The sequence below is a fragment of the Oncorhynchus masou genome, chromosome 27, assembly GCF_036934945.1.
Source record: "Oncorhynchus masou masou isolate Uvic2021 chromosome 27, UVic_Omas_1.1, whole genome shotgun sequence".
In the NCBI taxonomy this organism is placed as follows: domain Eukaryota; kingdom Metazoa; phylum Chordata; class Actinopteri; order Salmoniformes; family Salmonidae; genus Oncorhynchus; species Oncorhynchus masou.
Window position 1 is genome coordinate 5148291 of NC_088238.1, and position 15848 is coordinate 5164138.

The following is a 15848-nucleotide window of genomic DNA, read 5'->3' on the forward strand; positions in this document are numbered from 1 at the left end:
GCTGTGAGGCTAGGTTACACAGTATAGATGTCGTACCATAGCTGTGAGGCTAGGTTACACAGTATAGATGTCGTACCATAGCTGTGTGAGGTTACACAGTATAGATGTCGTACTATAGCTGTAAGAATAGGTTACACAGTATAGATGTCGTACCATAGCTGTGTGGCTAGGTTACACAGTATAGATGTCGTACCATAGCTGTGAGGCTAGGTTACACAGTATAGATGTCGTACCATAGCTGTGAGGTTACACAGTATAGATGTCGTACCATAGCTGTGAGGCTAGGTTACACAGTATAGATGTCGTACCATAGCTGTGAGGCTAGGTTACACAGTATAGATGTCGTACCATAGCTGTGAGGTTACACAGTATAGATGTCGTACCATAGCTGTGAGGTTACACAGTATAGATGTCGTACCATAGCTGTGAGGCTACACAGTATAGATGTCGTACCATAGCTGTGAGGCTAGGTTACACAGTATAGATGTCGTACCATAGCTGTGAGGCTAGGTTACACAGTATAGATGTCGTACCATAGCTGTGAGGTTACACAGTATAGATGTCGTACCATAGCTGTGAGGCTAGGTTACACAGTATAGATGTCGTACCATAGCTGTGAGGCTAGGTTACACAGTATAGATGTCGTACCATAGCTGTGAGGCTAGGTTACACAGTATAGATGTCGTACCATAGCTGTGAGGCTAGGTTACACAGTATAGATGTCGTACCATAGCTGTGAGGCTAGGTTACACAGTATAGATGTCGTACCATAGCTGTGAGGCTACACAGTATAGATGTCGTACCATAGCTGTGAGGTTACACAGTATAGATGTCGTACCATAGCTGTGAGGTTACACAGTATAGATGTCGTACCATAGCTGTACACAGTATAGATGTCGTACCATAGCTGTGAGGCTACACAGTATAGATGTCGTACCATAGCTGTGAGGTTACACAGTATAGATGTCGTACCATAGCTGTGAGGCTAGGTTACACAGTATAGATGTCGTACCATAGCTGTGAGGCTAGGTTACACAGTATAGATGTCGTACCATAGCTGTGAGGTTACACAGTATAGATGTCGTACCATAGCTGTGAGGTTACACAGTATAGATGTCGTACCATAGCTGTGAGGTTACACAGTATAGATGTCGTACCATAGCTGTGAGGCTAGGTTACACAGTATAGATGTCGTACCATAGCTGTGAGGTTACACAGTATAGATGTCGTACCATAGCTGTGAGGCTAGGTTACACAGTATAGATGTCGTACCATAGCTGTGAGGCTAGGTTACACAGTATAGATGTCGTACCATAGCTGTGAGGTTACACAGTATAGATGTCGTACCATAGCTGTGTGGCTAGGTTACACAGTATAGATGTCGTACCATAGCTGTGAGGCTAGGTTACACAGTATAGATGTCGTACCATAGCAGTGATAGCTGTGAGGCTGTAGGTTACACAGTATAGATGTCGTACCATAGCTGTGAGGCTAGGTTACACAGCTAGATGTATACACAGTATAGATGTCGTACCATAGCTGTGTGGCTAGGTTACACAGTATAGATGTCGTACCATAGCTGTGAGGCTAGGTTACACAGTATAGATGCCTCCTCACCATAGCTGTGAGCCTCACTGGTTGACTACACAGTATAGATGTCGTACCATAGCTGTGAGGTTACACAGTATAGATGTCGTACCATAGCTGTGAGGCTAGGTTACACAGTATAGATGTCGTACCATAGCTGTGAGGCTAGGTTACACAGTATAGATGTCGTACCATAGCTGTGAGGTTACACAGTATAGATGTCGTACCATAGCTGTGAGGCTAGGTTACACAGTATAGATGTCGTACCATAGCTGTGAGGTTACACAGTATAGATGTCGTACCATAGCAGTGTGGCAACACAGTATAGATGTCTTACCATAGCTGTGAGGTTACACAGTATAGATGTCGTACCATAGCTGTGAGGTTACACAGTATAGATGTCGTACCATAGCAGTGAGGCTAGGTTACACAGTATAGATGTCGTACCATAGCTGTGAGGTTACACAGTATAGATGTCGTACCATAGCTGTGAGGTTACACAGTATAGATGTCGTACCATAGCTGTGAGGTTACACAGTATAGATGTCGTACCATAGCAGTGAGGTTACACAGTATAGATGTCGTACCATAGCTGTGAGGCTAGGTTACACAGTATAGATGTCGTACCATAGCTGTGTGGCTAGGTTACACAGTATAGATGTCGTACCATAGCAGTGAGGTTACACAGTATAGATGTCGTACCATAGCTGTGAGGCTAGGTTACACAGTATAGATGTCGTACCATAGCTGTGAGGCTAGGTTACACAGTATAGATGTCGTACCATAGCTGTGAGGTTACACAGTATAGATGTCGTACCATAGCTGTGTGGCTAGGTTACACAGTATAGATGTCGTACCATAGCTGTGTGGTTACACAGTATAGATGTCGTACCATAGCAGTGAGTCTAGGTTACACAGTATAGATGTCGTACCATAGCAGTGAGGCTAGGTTACACAGTATAGATGTCGTACCATAGATGTGAGGCTGGGTTACACAGTATAGATGTCGTACCATAGCTGTGAGGCTACACAGTATAGATGTCGTACCATAGCTGTGTGGCTAGGTTACACAGTATAGATGTCGTACCATAGCTGTGAGGCTAGGTTACACAGTATAGATGTCGTACCATAGCTGTGTGGCTAGGTTAAACAGTATAGATGTCGTACCATAGCTGTGTGGCTAGGTTACACATCTTCTACACAACACAATGTACTATACTACTATAATCTGATAACTCGTCTCAACCCTCTGACAACCCGTCTCAACCCTCTGACAACCCGTCTCAACCCCTCTGACAACCCGTCTCAACCCTCTGACAACCCGTCTCAACCCTCTGACAACCCGTCTCAGCCCTCTGACAACCCGTCTCAGCCCTCTGACAACCCTCTGACAACCCGTCTCAGCCCTCTGACAACCCTCTGACAACCCGTCTCCGCCCTATGACAACCCTCTGACAACCCGTCTCAACCCTCTGACAACCCGTCTCAGCCCTCTGGCAACCCTCTGACAACCCGTCTCAACCCTCTGACAACCCGTCTCAACCCTCTGATAACCCGTCTCAGCCCTCTGACACCCCGTCTCAGCCCTCTGACAACCCGTCTCAGCCCTCTGACAACCCCTCTGACAACCAGTCTCAACCCTCTGATAACCCTCTGACAACCCGTCTCAGCCCTCTGACAACCCGTCTCAGCCCTCTGATAACCCGTCTCAACCCTCTGACAACCCGTCTCAACCCTCTGACAACCCGTCTCAGCCCTCTGACAACCCGTCTCAGCCCTCTGATAACCCGTCTCAACCCTCTGACAACCCGTCTCAACCCTCTGACAACCCGTCTCAGCCCTCTGACAACCCTCTGACAACCAGTCTCAGCCCTCTGACAACCCTCTGACAACCCGTCTCAACCGTCTGACAACCCTTCTCAACCCTCTGACAACCCGTCTCAACCATCTGACAACCCTCTGATAACCCGTCTCAGCCCTCTGACAACCCGTCTCAGCCCTCTGACAACCCTCTGACAACCCGTCTCAGCCCTCTGACAACCCTCTGACAACCCGTCTCAGCCCTCTGACAACCCTCTGACAACCCGTCTCAACCCTCTGACAACCCTTCTCAACCCTCTGACAACCCGTCTCAACCCTCTGACAACCCTCTGATAACCCGTCTCAGCCCTCTGACAACCCGTCTCAGCCCTCTGACAACCCTCTGACAACCCGTCTCAGCCCTCTGACAACCCTCTGATAACCCGTCTCAGCCCTCTGACAACCCGTCTCAGCCCTCTGACAACCCGTCTCAACCCTCTGACAACCCGTCTCAGCCCTCTGACAACCCGTCTCAGCCCTCTGACAACCCTCTGATAACCCGTCTCAGCCCTCTGACAACCCGTCTCAGCCCTCTGACAACCCGTCTCAGCCCTCTGACAACCCGTCTCAACCCTCTGACAACCCGTCTCAGCCCTCTGACAACCCGTCTCAGCCCTCTGACAACCCTCTGATAACCCGTCTCAGCCCTCTGACAACCCGTCTCAGCCCTCTGACAACCCGTCTCTGCCACACAACATGGTTCAGCACTAGCGACTAGGACAGAGATAGAATAGACTAAAATAATGGACAGGTCATTGTTCCCATCTCAGCTGTTTCTATCTGATTTGTTGTATGTTGTTTCCCGTTAGGCTAGTGGCTCTTCCCGAAGTCCTAATAAGGAGTCGAACCAGGAAAGTAAGAAAAAAAGAGTCACTCACCTGTCTGTCAAAGCTCAGGTTAACTATCGAATCACAGTCCATCTCTGAAAACTGTCCTGACTCGCTTGGAATGATGATACTAGAACAGCAGGTGTAACGAGTGTTAAACGGCGTGAAAGGTTGTGACTCGTTGACGCTGTCCTGACTGACTTGTGTGTACATCCCCCACCAGGATACAGTAAGCAATGTTATGTGGCGTCCTGCTTGACTAACCTCACCAGAACCTCCCTATACACCCCCCACCCTCCCAATCCTCAAGGGTGAGTCCCAATAATCTCTCCTCCCTCCTGAAGTCCGCAGTCGTTTCCTCCAGCCCCCCCCCCCCCCCCCCACACACACACACACACATTTAACAGCATTGGATTGGTGTAGACAAGGGTTGGAGGGACTTTCAATATACCACTCATGTCTATTCAAATCCAGAGGGAAAGTGAGCAAGTGAACAACATTTTTGGGATGCACACTTACTGTGTCTACTAGTCCCTGTTCCCTCCTCCACCCCTCCCCCCGTTCCATCACCCATTGATTAGCCCGTAGGCCAGTAGTAGGTGTCAGCCCTTAATTTTGACCCTATCAGCTGAACCTATTGGAGGGGAACCCCCGTGGACCAGTCCTTAGGGAGAGGAGAGGGGGGCAGCAGAGCCATTAGGGGAAGGATACTGAGGAGAATTAGGGAGGGAGAGAAGGAAAGAGAGAGAGGGAGAGAAGGAAAGAGAGAGAGAGAGAGGGAGAGAAGGAAAGAGAGAGAGGGAAAGGAAGGAAAGAGAGAGAGGGAAAGGAAGGAAAGAGAGAGAGGGAAAGGAAGGAGCAAAGGGAGAGGAGAGAGAGAGGGAGAGAAGGAAAAAGAGAGAGGGAAAGGAAGGAGCAAAGGGAGAGAGAGAGGAAGGGAGAGAAGGAAAAGAGAGAGGGAAAGGAAGGAGCAAAGGGGAGAGAGAGAGAGGGAGAGAAGGAAAGAGAGAGAGGGAAAGGAAGGAGCAAGGAGAGAGAGAGGGAGAGAAGGAAAGAGAGAGAGGGAAAGGAAGGAGCAAAGGGAGAGAGAGAGAGGGAGAGAAGGAAAGAGAGAGAGGGAAAGGAAGGAGCAAAGGGAGACTTTCAATATACCACTCAGAGAGAGAGAGGGAGAGAAGGAAAGAGAGAGAGAGGGGAAAGGAAGGAGCAAAGGGAGAGAGAGAGAGAGGGAGAGAAGGAAAGAGAGAGAGGGAAAGGAAGGAGCAAAGGGAGAGAGAGAGAGAGGGAGAGAAGGAAAGAGAGAGAGGGAAAGGAAGGAGCAAAGGGAGAGAGAGAGAGAGGGAGAGAAGGAAAGAGAGAGAGGGAGAGAAGGAAAGAGAGAGAGGGAGAGAAGGAAAGAGAGAGAGGGAGAGAAGGAAAGAGAGAGAGGGAGAGAAGGAAAGAGAGAGAGGGAAAGGAAGGAGCAAAGGGAGAGAGAGAGAGAGTAATGGACCGGGGTACTGAGAAAGACGAAGGACGAATAGAGGAGAGAGCCCCGTCGGCCCTGGTCAAAAGTAGTGCACTATATAGGGAATATGGTGCCATTCGGGACACAGACAATCCCATCCTCTCGGCAGGCCTGTTCCTTCATCAGTCTATCTGCACTAATGCTGTGATGACGACACCTCCTTTCATCACACATTTAAAGTGCCTCTATTATCAGCGGAGGAAACAACATGACGGATCAGAGTTGGACAAGCCTGGTTTCTTAACATGTCTGTCCACCCACTGACTGGCTGTAGTTCACACTGGCCTGGTTCAACTCATGGGCCAAGTACTAGTCCAGGGGTCCTCAACTCTGACCCTACGAGGTCCAGACCCTGCTGCCTTTTCTGTTCTACCTGATCATTAAATTGCACACACCTGAGATCCCAGGTTTAAATCAGTCCCTGATTAGAGGGGGACAATGACAACATAGTGGTACTGACTTTCAGGTCCACGGTTGAGTTTGAGGGCCCTAGACAGACAGGCCCTAGACAGACAGACCCTAGACGGACAGGCCCTAGACAGACAGGCCCTAGACAGACAGACCCGAGACAGACAGGCCCTAGACAGACAGGCCCTAGACAGACAGGCCCTAGACAGACAGGCCCTAGACAGACAGGCCCTAGACAGGCAGGCCCTAGACAGACAGGCCCTAGACAGACAGGCCCTAGACAGAGACACTAAAGAGGAAGAAAAGGGGACAGAGAGAGAGAGATGTAACACTCTACATGCCAGTACAGCCTTTATGAATGAAGACAGGGAAAGACAGCTGGAGATAGAGAGACCGAGAACAACCTACATGTTGATTCCCAGTTCATTATTGTTGGTTTCCAATGTCCCTCCGGGGCCACCATAGGGGAGGAGCTGCCATTCCATTTCCTCCAGACCGATTCAATCTGTCAATCACCACTTCGGTTGTGTTCCTGATAAGCTTCCTGTCGGATTGGGAGTAACTGAACAGCGTCCTCGAGTTCCCCCTCAGAGTGTCTTCCCGTTTCTTTACATTCGGAGCTCTCCTCTCAACGTCTTGGAAGTCTGTCCTCTCAGCCATTTATCTGCAACGCTTTGAAAACACCTGACAGGTGGAAACAGTATGGTGAAATCTCATGAGCGCTGGATTTCACCTGGGAAGTTTCCAAATCAGAACCATGAAGGAGGAGAGGGGTGTTTCAGACCGTCCAGAGAGCCGGAGAATGATGCAGGAGACACACACAGGGGAACAGGTTTCACTTTGTTAAAAGGCGAAGGAAGGACAGATCACCTTGTCATTTTACACAACGAGCTCCTTACAGAAATGTATTCAGCGTACAATCATGTAACATGATGATAAATATCACAAAGAGATTTTAAACTTAAATCAATCATTAAATCATATTGTACCAGTCAAAAGTTTGGACACTCATTCAATGGTTTTTCAAGAATGCCAAGAGTGTATAAAGTTGTCACCAAGGCAAAGGGTGGCTACTTTGAAGAATCGCAAATATAAAATATATTTTGATTTGGTTGCTAAATGGTTCCATATGTGTTGTTTCATAGTGTTGATGTCTTCAGTATTATTATCCAGTGGAGAAAATAGTCCAAATAAAGAAAACCCCTTGAATGAGGAGGTGTGTCCACACTACTGACTGGTACTGTAGTTATAATCAATACATTTTGTAGCATAACTAAATGCCCAAATACACATTCAATATAATAACCCTCCCTCTTACCACCCTGACTAGCAAGGGACCAGGGTACAGGTCTAATTATCGGGTTGTACTTTGTGTGCATGAGTGGGTTTGACAAATGGAAAAGGAGCGGTCTATTGGAAAAGGACTGCAGTGTTCAGTCCAGGTTGGGAGCTAATTAGTCCTGGCCTGTCAATACTGTCTGGGGTGTGAGAAACAGAGACTTATTGTGAATAGATGTCTTGAAAACAGTGTTTCAAAATCAAATCAATATCTGCATGATCTCACTTGTAACATAGAAAGGAAAGCACTTGAGAAGTGGACCCCCCTCCCTCCACAAAACACTTGAGAAGTGGACCCCCCTCCTCCACAAAGCACTTGAGAAGTGGACCCCCTCCCTCCACAAAGCACTTGAGAAGTGGATCCCCCTCCCTCCACAAAGCACTTGAGAAGTGGACCCCCTCCCTCCACAAAGCACTTGAGAAGTGGATCCCCCCTCCACAAAGCACTTGAGAAGTGGATCCCCCTCCACAAAGCACTTGAGAAGTGGACCCCCCTCCCTCCACAAAGCACTTGAGAAGTGGATCCCCCCCTCCACAAAGCACTTGAGAAGTGGATCCCCCCCTCCACAAAGCACTTGAGAAGTGGATCCCCCCCTCCACAAAGCACTTGAGAAGTGGATCCCCCCCTCCACAAAGCACTTGAGAAGTGGATCCCCCCCCCTCCCACAAAGCACTTGAGAAGTGGACCCCCTCCCTCCACAAAGCACTTGAGAAGTGAACCCCCCTCCCTCCACAAAGCACTTGAGAAGTGAACCCCCCTCCCTCCACAAAGCACTTGAGAAGTGGATCCCCCCCTCCTCCACAAAGCACTTGAGAAGTGGATCCCCCCCCCCTCCACAAAGCACTTGAGAAGTGGATCCCCCCTCCACAAAGTACTTGAGAAGTGGATCCCCCTCTCAACAAAGCACTTGAGAAGTGGATCCCCCTCCTCCACAAAGCACTTGAGAAGTGGATCCCCCTCCCTCCTCAAAGCACTTGAGAAGTGGACCCCCCCTCCCTCCACAAAGCACTTGAGAAGTGGATCCCCCTCCCCCTCCACAAAGCACTTGAGAAGTGGATCCCCCCCCTCCTCCACAAAGCACTTGAGAAGTGGACCCCCTCCCTCCACAAAGCACTTGAGAAGTGGACCCCCTCCCTCCACAAAGCACTTGAGAAGTGGATCCCCCCCCTCCCTCCACAAAGCACTTGAGAAGTGGACCCCCCCCCCCTCCACAAAGCACTTGAGAAGTGGATCCCCCCCCCTCCACAAAGCACTTGAGAAGTGGATCCCCCTCCTCCACAAAGCACTTGAGAAGTGGACCCCCCCTCCCTCCACAAAGCACTTGAGAAGTGGATCCCCCCCCTCCACAAAGCACTTGAGAAGTGGATCCCCCCCTCCACAAAGCACTTGAGAAGTGGATCCCCCCCTCCACAAAGCACTTGAGAAGTGGATCCCCCCCCTCCACAAAGCACTTGAGAAGTGGATCCCCCTCCACAAAGCACTTGAGAAGTGGATCCCCCCCCTCCACAAAGCACTTGAGAAGTGGATCCCCCCCTCCACAAAGCACTTGAGAAGTGGATCCCCCCCCCCTCCACAAAGCACTTGAGAAGTGGATCCCCCTCCACAAAGCACTTGAGAAGTGGATCCCCCCTCCACAAAGCACTTGAGAAGTGGATCCCCCCTCCACAAAGCACTTGAGAAGTGGATCCCCCCCCTCCACAAAGCACTTGAGAAGTGGACCCCCCCCTCCACAAAGCACTTGAGAAGTGACCCCCCCTCCCTCCACAAAGCACTTGAGAAGTGAACCCCCCCCCCTCCCTCCACAAAGCACTTGAGAAGTGGATCCCCCCCTCCCCTCCACAAAGCACTTGAGAAGTGGATCCCCCCCTCCCTCCACAAAGCACTTGAGAAGTGGATCCCCCCCCCTCCACAAAGCACTTGAGAAGTGGATCCCCCCCCTCCACAAAGCACTTGAGAAGTGGATCCCCCCCCTCCACAAAGCACTTGAGAAGTGGATCCCCCCTCCCTCCACAAAGCACTTGAGAAGTGGATCCCCCTCCCTCCACAAAGCACTTGAGAAGTGGACCCCCCCTCCCTCCACAAAGCACTTGAGAAGTGGATCCCCCCCTCCCTCCACAAAGCACTTGAGAAGTGGACCCCCTCTCCCTCCACAAAGCACTTGAGAAGTGGACCCCCCTCCCTCCACAAAGCACTTGAGAAGTGGACCCCCCTCCCTCCACAAAGCACTTGAGAAGTGGACCCCCCCTCCCTCCACAAAGCACTTGAGAAGTGGACCCCCCCCCCTCCACAAAGCACTTGAGAAGTGGATCCCCCTCCACAAAGCACTTGAGAAGTGGATCCCCCCCTCCACAAAGCACTTGAGAAGTGGACCCCCTCCCTCCACAAAGCACTTGAGAAGTGGACCCCCCCCCTCCACAAAGCACTCCCCCCTCCACAAAGCACTTGAGAAGTGGATCCCCCCCTCCCTCCACAAAGCACTTGAGAAGTGGATCCCCCCCCTCCACAGAGTAAACCAGTCCCTGTAAATGACAGTGGAAAACACTAGTCCCTGTAAATGACAGTGGAAAACACTAGTCCCTGTAAATGACAGTGGAAAACACTAGTCCCTGTAAATGACAGTGGAAAACACTAGTCCCTGTAAATGACAGTGGAAAACACTAGTCCCTGTAAATGACAGTGGAAAACACTAGTCCCTGTAAATGACAGTGGAAAACACATTTCCAAAATTCCTAAGTCACTTTGTCCACATCCCAAGGACAGACTGACTGGGAAGAAGTACAACTCTGTAAAAAGGTCCCAAATGGTACCCTACTCCCTCTATGGTGCAGTAGGGCTCTGGTCAAAAGGTAGTGCACTATATAGGGAACAGGGTGAATTTTTGGAGGCAACCCATTTTCTCTTGAAATAGTGAAATAAGTAGAGTGAAGCTGCCAGTAGATGCTGATCTTGGGCCAGTTTAGCATTTCCCCCACTAATGGTTAAGGTTAATATTGGGGAAGGGGAAGCTGATTCTAGATCTGTACGTAGAGGAAACTTCACCCAGAGCCACATGTTTGAAGAAGACATTCATTTATTTCCAATTGAGTTGTGGTCCAGAGACGGTTCAATCATTACACAAGAAACAAGTTATGAAGTGGGCTTTTCGGTCACTCAATGTTTGACTCGTAGAAAAAGAAAAAAGTGGTTTTCAAAACCAAAATAACAAAAATGATGGGACTCCAGATTCAACGGGTTGAAAAATAATTGATACATGCCAGATTGTGTAAATTAAAACACTTCCTGTTTCAGTGGTACAGGTCATTGCAACATTGTGTTTTTAAAATGTGTTTTTAAAATTTCCTTGTATGACAACAGCATAGAAAAATAGACAAACTATTCTATTATCTCTCTCTCTCTCTCTCTCTCGTAACATAAAATAGTTTATTAAACCCTTTGCTTGATACATATAAACCGTCTATTAAACTAGTCTGGCACGTGTGAGCACAGGAGACTCAAAGACCCGCGGCGTTGTCCACTTCCAGTTTCAGACATCTGGAAATAAAGACAATCGCATGATGAAAATAAATGCCAGGTTCTACAGTAAGGTGATACCTCAACAGAGGTTCCCTTCTGTGAGGAAGCTCAAGCTTAAAGGATTTGAAATATTGTCTATTTAAAAAAAAAACAGGACTTAATTCCACTTAATAAAGTGTTCAAATAAACTCATCCAACTTCAAGTGAATTAAACATTGTCAAAAGCCTGGAAAACCATTTTAGTTAAGAGAGGTATCTTTTAAACCAAGTTCAGACATTCCAAAACATATACAATTGTTTGAGAGCTTTTACAACATTATCCCATTCAACTTTTCAATTATTTGTATTTTTTTTTTTACGATAAAAACATCTTAAAAATGGCAAAAATCAAATGTCCTTGTAATCTGAATCCACAGGTTACATCCACAGCGCTCACATGAGGAAGACGAATGTAGCTAGATCAGCAACTGGTTTAGATTATAAAATGATTGTGCCGGTTTGGGCACGACCCCAGGGACTCACTCATTAGGCACCTGATGGAAGAACACAGACAAACAGGGAGAGGGGCTCCCTGGACTTGTCCCAGAAGAGGGAGAGGGGCTCCCTGGACTTGTCCCAGAAGAGGGAGAGGGGCTCCCTGGACTTGTCCCAGAAGAGGGAGAGGGGCTCCCTGGACTTGTCCCAGAAGAAATGATTATTTTCAACTTCCTGTTGCAAAGCGTTTTGAAACATGTTTCTATTGGGTGCCTCATTCAACAGGACCCTGAAACATGTTTCTATTGGGTGCCTCATTCAACAGGACCCTGAAACATGTTTCTATTGGGTGCCTCATTCAACAGGACCCTGAAACATGTTTCTATTGGGTGCCTCATTCAACAGAACCCTGAAACATGTTTCTATTGGGTGCCTCATTCAACAGGACCCTGAAACATGTTTCTATTGGGTGCCTCATTCAACAGGACCCTGAAACATGTTTCTATTGGGTGCCTCATTCAACAGGACCCTGAAACATGTTTCTATTGGGTGCCTCATTCAACAGGACCCTGAAACATGTTTCTATTGGGTGCCTCATTCAACAGGACCCTGAAACATGTTTCTATTGGGTGCCTCATTCAACAGGACCCTGAAACATGTTTCTATTGGGTGCCTCATTCAACAGAACCCTGAAACATGTTTCTATTGGGTGCCTCATTCAACAGAACCCTGAAACATGTTTCTATTGGGTGCCTCATTCAACAGGACCCTGAAACATGTTTCTATTGGGTGCCTCATTCAACAGGACCCTGAAACATGTTTCTATTGGGTGCCTCATTCAACAGGACCCTGAAACATGTTTCTATTGGGTGCCTCATTCAACAGAACCCTGAAACATGTTTCTATTGGGTGCCTCATTCAACAGGACCCTGAAACATGTTTCTATTGGGTGCCTCATTCAACAGGACCCTGAAACATGTTTCTATTGGGTGCCTCATTCAACAGGACCCTGAAACATGTTTCTATTGGGTGCCTCATTCAACAGAACCCTGAAACATGTTTCTATTGGGTGCCTCATTCAACAGGACCCTGAAACATGTTTCTATTGGGTGCCTCATTCAACAGAACCCTGAAACATGTTTCTATTGGGTGCCTCATTCAACAGGACCCTGAAACATGTTTCTATTGGGTGCCTCATTCAACAGGACCCTGAAACATGTTTCTATTGGGTGCCTCATTCAACAGAACCCTGAAACATGTTTCTATTGGGTGCCTCATTCAACAGGTCCCTGAAACATGTTTCTATTGGGTGCCTCATTCAACAGGACCCTGGCCTCAGAACTTGTTGGCGGTGGTTTCCGTGGAGAAGCCGTGGGCGTAGGACTCATAGATGGTATCCAGGAAGGAACTGTCGTTCTGAAAGAGAGAGAAGAGCCAATTAGAGAGAAAGAGAGAGAAGAGCCAATTAGAGAGAAAGAGAGAGAAGAGCCAATTAGAGAGAAAGAAGAGAGAAGCGAGTTCGAGAGTTAGAGACGGAGAGAGACCTAGAGAGAGGAAGGGAGAGAAGTAGAGAGGAGAGAGAGATAAGCGAGAGAGAGTACTCTGATCAGGAGTGTGGAATACAAACATAACAGTATTTGGACAGGTTGAGTATGTGTCTGTCTGCGCTGGTCTCAAACAGCTGTCTTTAGCAGGACAGTGTCTGTCTGTCTGTCTGCACTCTGTGCTGGTCTGAAACAGCTCTCTTTAGCAGGACAGTGTCTGTCTGTCTGCGCTGGTCTGGAACAGCTCTCTTTAGCAGGACAGTGTCTGTCTGTCTGCACTGGTCTGAAACAGCTCTCTTTAGCAGGACAGTGTCTGCCTGTCTGTCTGCGCTGGTCTCAAACAGCTCTCTTTAGCAGGACAGTGTCTGTCTGTCTGCGCTGGTCTGAAACAGCTCTCTTTAGCAGGACAGTGTCTGTCTGTCTGTCTGTGCTGGTCTCAAACAGCTCTCTTTAGCAGGACAGTGTCTGTCTGTCTGCACTCTGCGCTGGTCTGAAACAGCTGTCTTTAGCAGGACAGTGTCTGTCTGTCTGTCTGCGCTGGTCTGAAACAGCTCTCTTTAGCAGGACAGTGTCTGCCTGTCTGTCTGTCTGTGCTGGTCTGAAACAGCTCTCTTTAGCAGGACAGTGTCTGTCTGTCTGTCTGCGCTGGTCTGAAACAGCTGTCTTTAGAAGGACAGTGTCTGTCTGTCTGTCTGCGCTGGTCTCAAACAGCTCTCTTTAGCAGGACAGTGTCTGTCTGTCTGCACTCTGCGCTGGTCTGAAACAGCTGTCTTTAGAAGGACAGTGTCTGTCTGTCTGCACTCTGTGCTGGTCTCAAACAGCTCTCTTTAGCAAGACAGTGTCTGTCTGTACTCTGTGCTGGTCTCAAACAGCTCTCTTTAGCAGGACAGTGTCTGTCTGTCTGCACTCTGCGCTGGTCTGAAACAGCTGTCTTTAGAAGGACAGTGTCTGTCTGTCTGTCTGCGCTGGTCTCAAACAGCTCTCTTTAGCAGGACAGTGTCTGTCTGTCTGCACTCTGCGCTGGTCTGAAACAGCTGTCTTTAGCAGGACAGTGTCTGTCTGTCTGCGCTGGTCTGAAACAGCTCTCTTTAGCAGGACAGTGTCTGCCTGTCTGTCTGTCTGCACTCTGTGCTGGTCTGAAACAGCTGTCTTTAGCAAGACAGTGTCTGTCTGTCTGCGCTGGTCTCAAACAGCTCTCTTTAGCAGGACAGTGTCTGTCTGTCTGCGCTGGTCTCAAACAGCTCTCTTTAGCAGGACAGTGTCTGTCTGTCTGCACTCTGTGCTGGTCTCAAACAGCTCTCTTTAGCAGGACAGTGTCTGTCTGTCTGTCTGTCTGCGCTGGTCTCAAACAGCTCTCTTTAGCAGGACAGTGTCTGTCTGTCTGCGCTGGTCTGAAACAGCTGTCTTTAGCAGGACAGTGTCTGTCTGTGCTGGTCTCAAACAGCTCTCTTTAGCAGGACAGTGTCTGTCTGTGCTGGTCTCAAACAGCTCTCTTTAGCAGGACAGTGTCTGTCTGTGCTGGTCTCAAACAGCTCTCTTTAGCAGGACAGTGTCTGTCTGTGCTGGTCTCAAACAGCTGTCTTTAGCAGGACAGTGTGTGTCTGTCTGCGCTGGTCTCAAACAGCTCTCTTTAGCAGGACATTGTCTGCCTGTCTGCGCTGGTCTGAAACAGCTGTCTTTAGCAGGACAGTGTCTGTCTGCACTCTGCGCTGGTCTGAAACAGCTCTCTTTAGCAGGACAGTGTCTGTCTGTACTCTGTGCTGGTCTGAAACAGCTCTCTTTAGCAGGACAGTGTCTGTCTGTACTCTGCGCTGGTCTGAAACAGCTGTCTTTAGCAGGACAGTGTCTGTCTGCACTCTGCGCTGGTCTCAAACAGCTCTCTTTAGCAGGACAGTGTCTGTCTGTCTGTCTGTGCTGGTCTGAAACAGCTGTCTTTAGCAGGACAGTGTCTGTCTGTCTGCGCTGGTCTCAAACAGCTGTCTTTAGCAGGACAGTGTGTGTCTGTCTGCACTGGTCTCAAACAGCTGTCTTTAGCAGGACAGTGTCTGTCTGTCTGCACTTCGATGAATAACCTCAAGGTCCTTTGGCAAGACTATCTGGCTGTACAAAGACTGAACATAAACGTTGTGTCTCTGACGGTGTCCTGAGCAGAAAGACAGTGAATATAAACATAAAGGCAGGAACCAGGACAAACCATTTGGCTGTGTGAGACCAGCTGCTTCTTCAAGGAGGGGAGAGTTTGACGCCTGCAGAATTGCTAGTCTTGTTATGTAAATACATTGAAGAGAAATAGAAACGCAACATGTAAAGTCTTGGTCCCATGTTTCATGAGCTGAAATAAAAGATCCCAGAAATGTTCCAAACGGAACAGAAAGCTTATATCTAAAAAAATGCGCCCACCGCCGACAGGGCTTCTGAATCAAGTGCACCCACCGCCGACAGGGCTTCTGAATCAAGTGCACCCACCGCCAACAGGGCTTCTGAATCAAGTGCACCCACCGCCAACAGGGCTTCTGAATCAAGTGCACCCACCGCCGACAGGGCTTCTGAATCAAGTGCACCCACCGCCGACAGGGCTTCTGAATCAAGTGCACCCACCGCCGACAGGGCTTCTGAATCAAGTGCACCCACCGCCGACAGGGCTTCTGAATCAAGAGCACCCACTGTCGACAGGGCTTCTGAATCAAGTGCACCCACCGCCAACAGGGCTTCTGAATCAAGTGCACCCACCGCCGACAGGGCTTCTGAATCAAGTGCACCCACCGCCGACAAGGCTTCTGAATCAAGTG

The 15848-nt window shown here is 48.8% G+C and overlaps 1 pseudogene; it reads right to left on the reverse strand.

The window, feature by feature from the left end:
• Window positions 1-12655: 12655 nt before the first annotated feature.
• LOC135515578 (mRNA-decapping enzyme 1B-like) overlaps window positions 12656-15848 on the reverse strand; it is a 28223-nt pseudogene continuing 25030 nt past the window's right edge.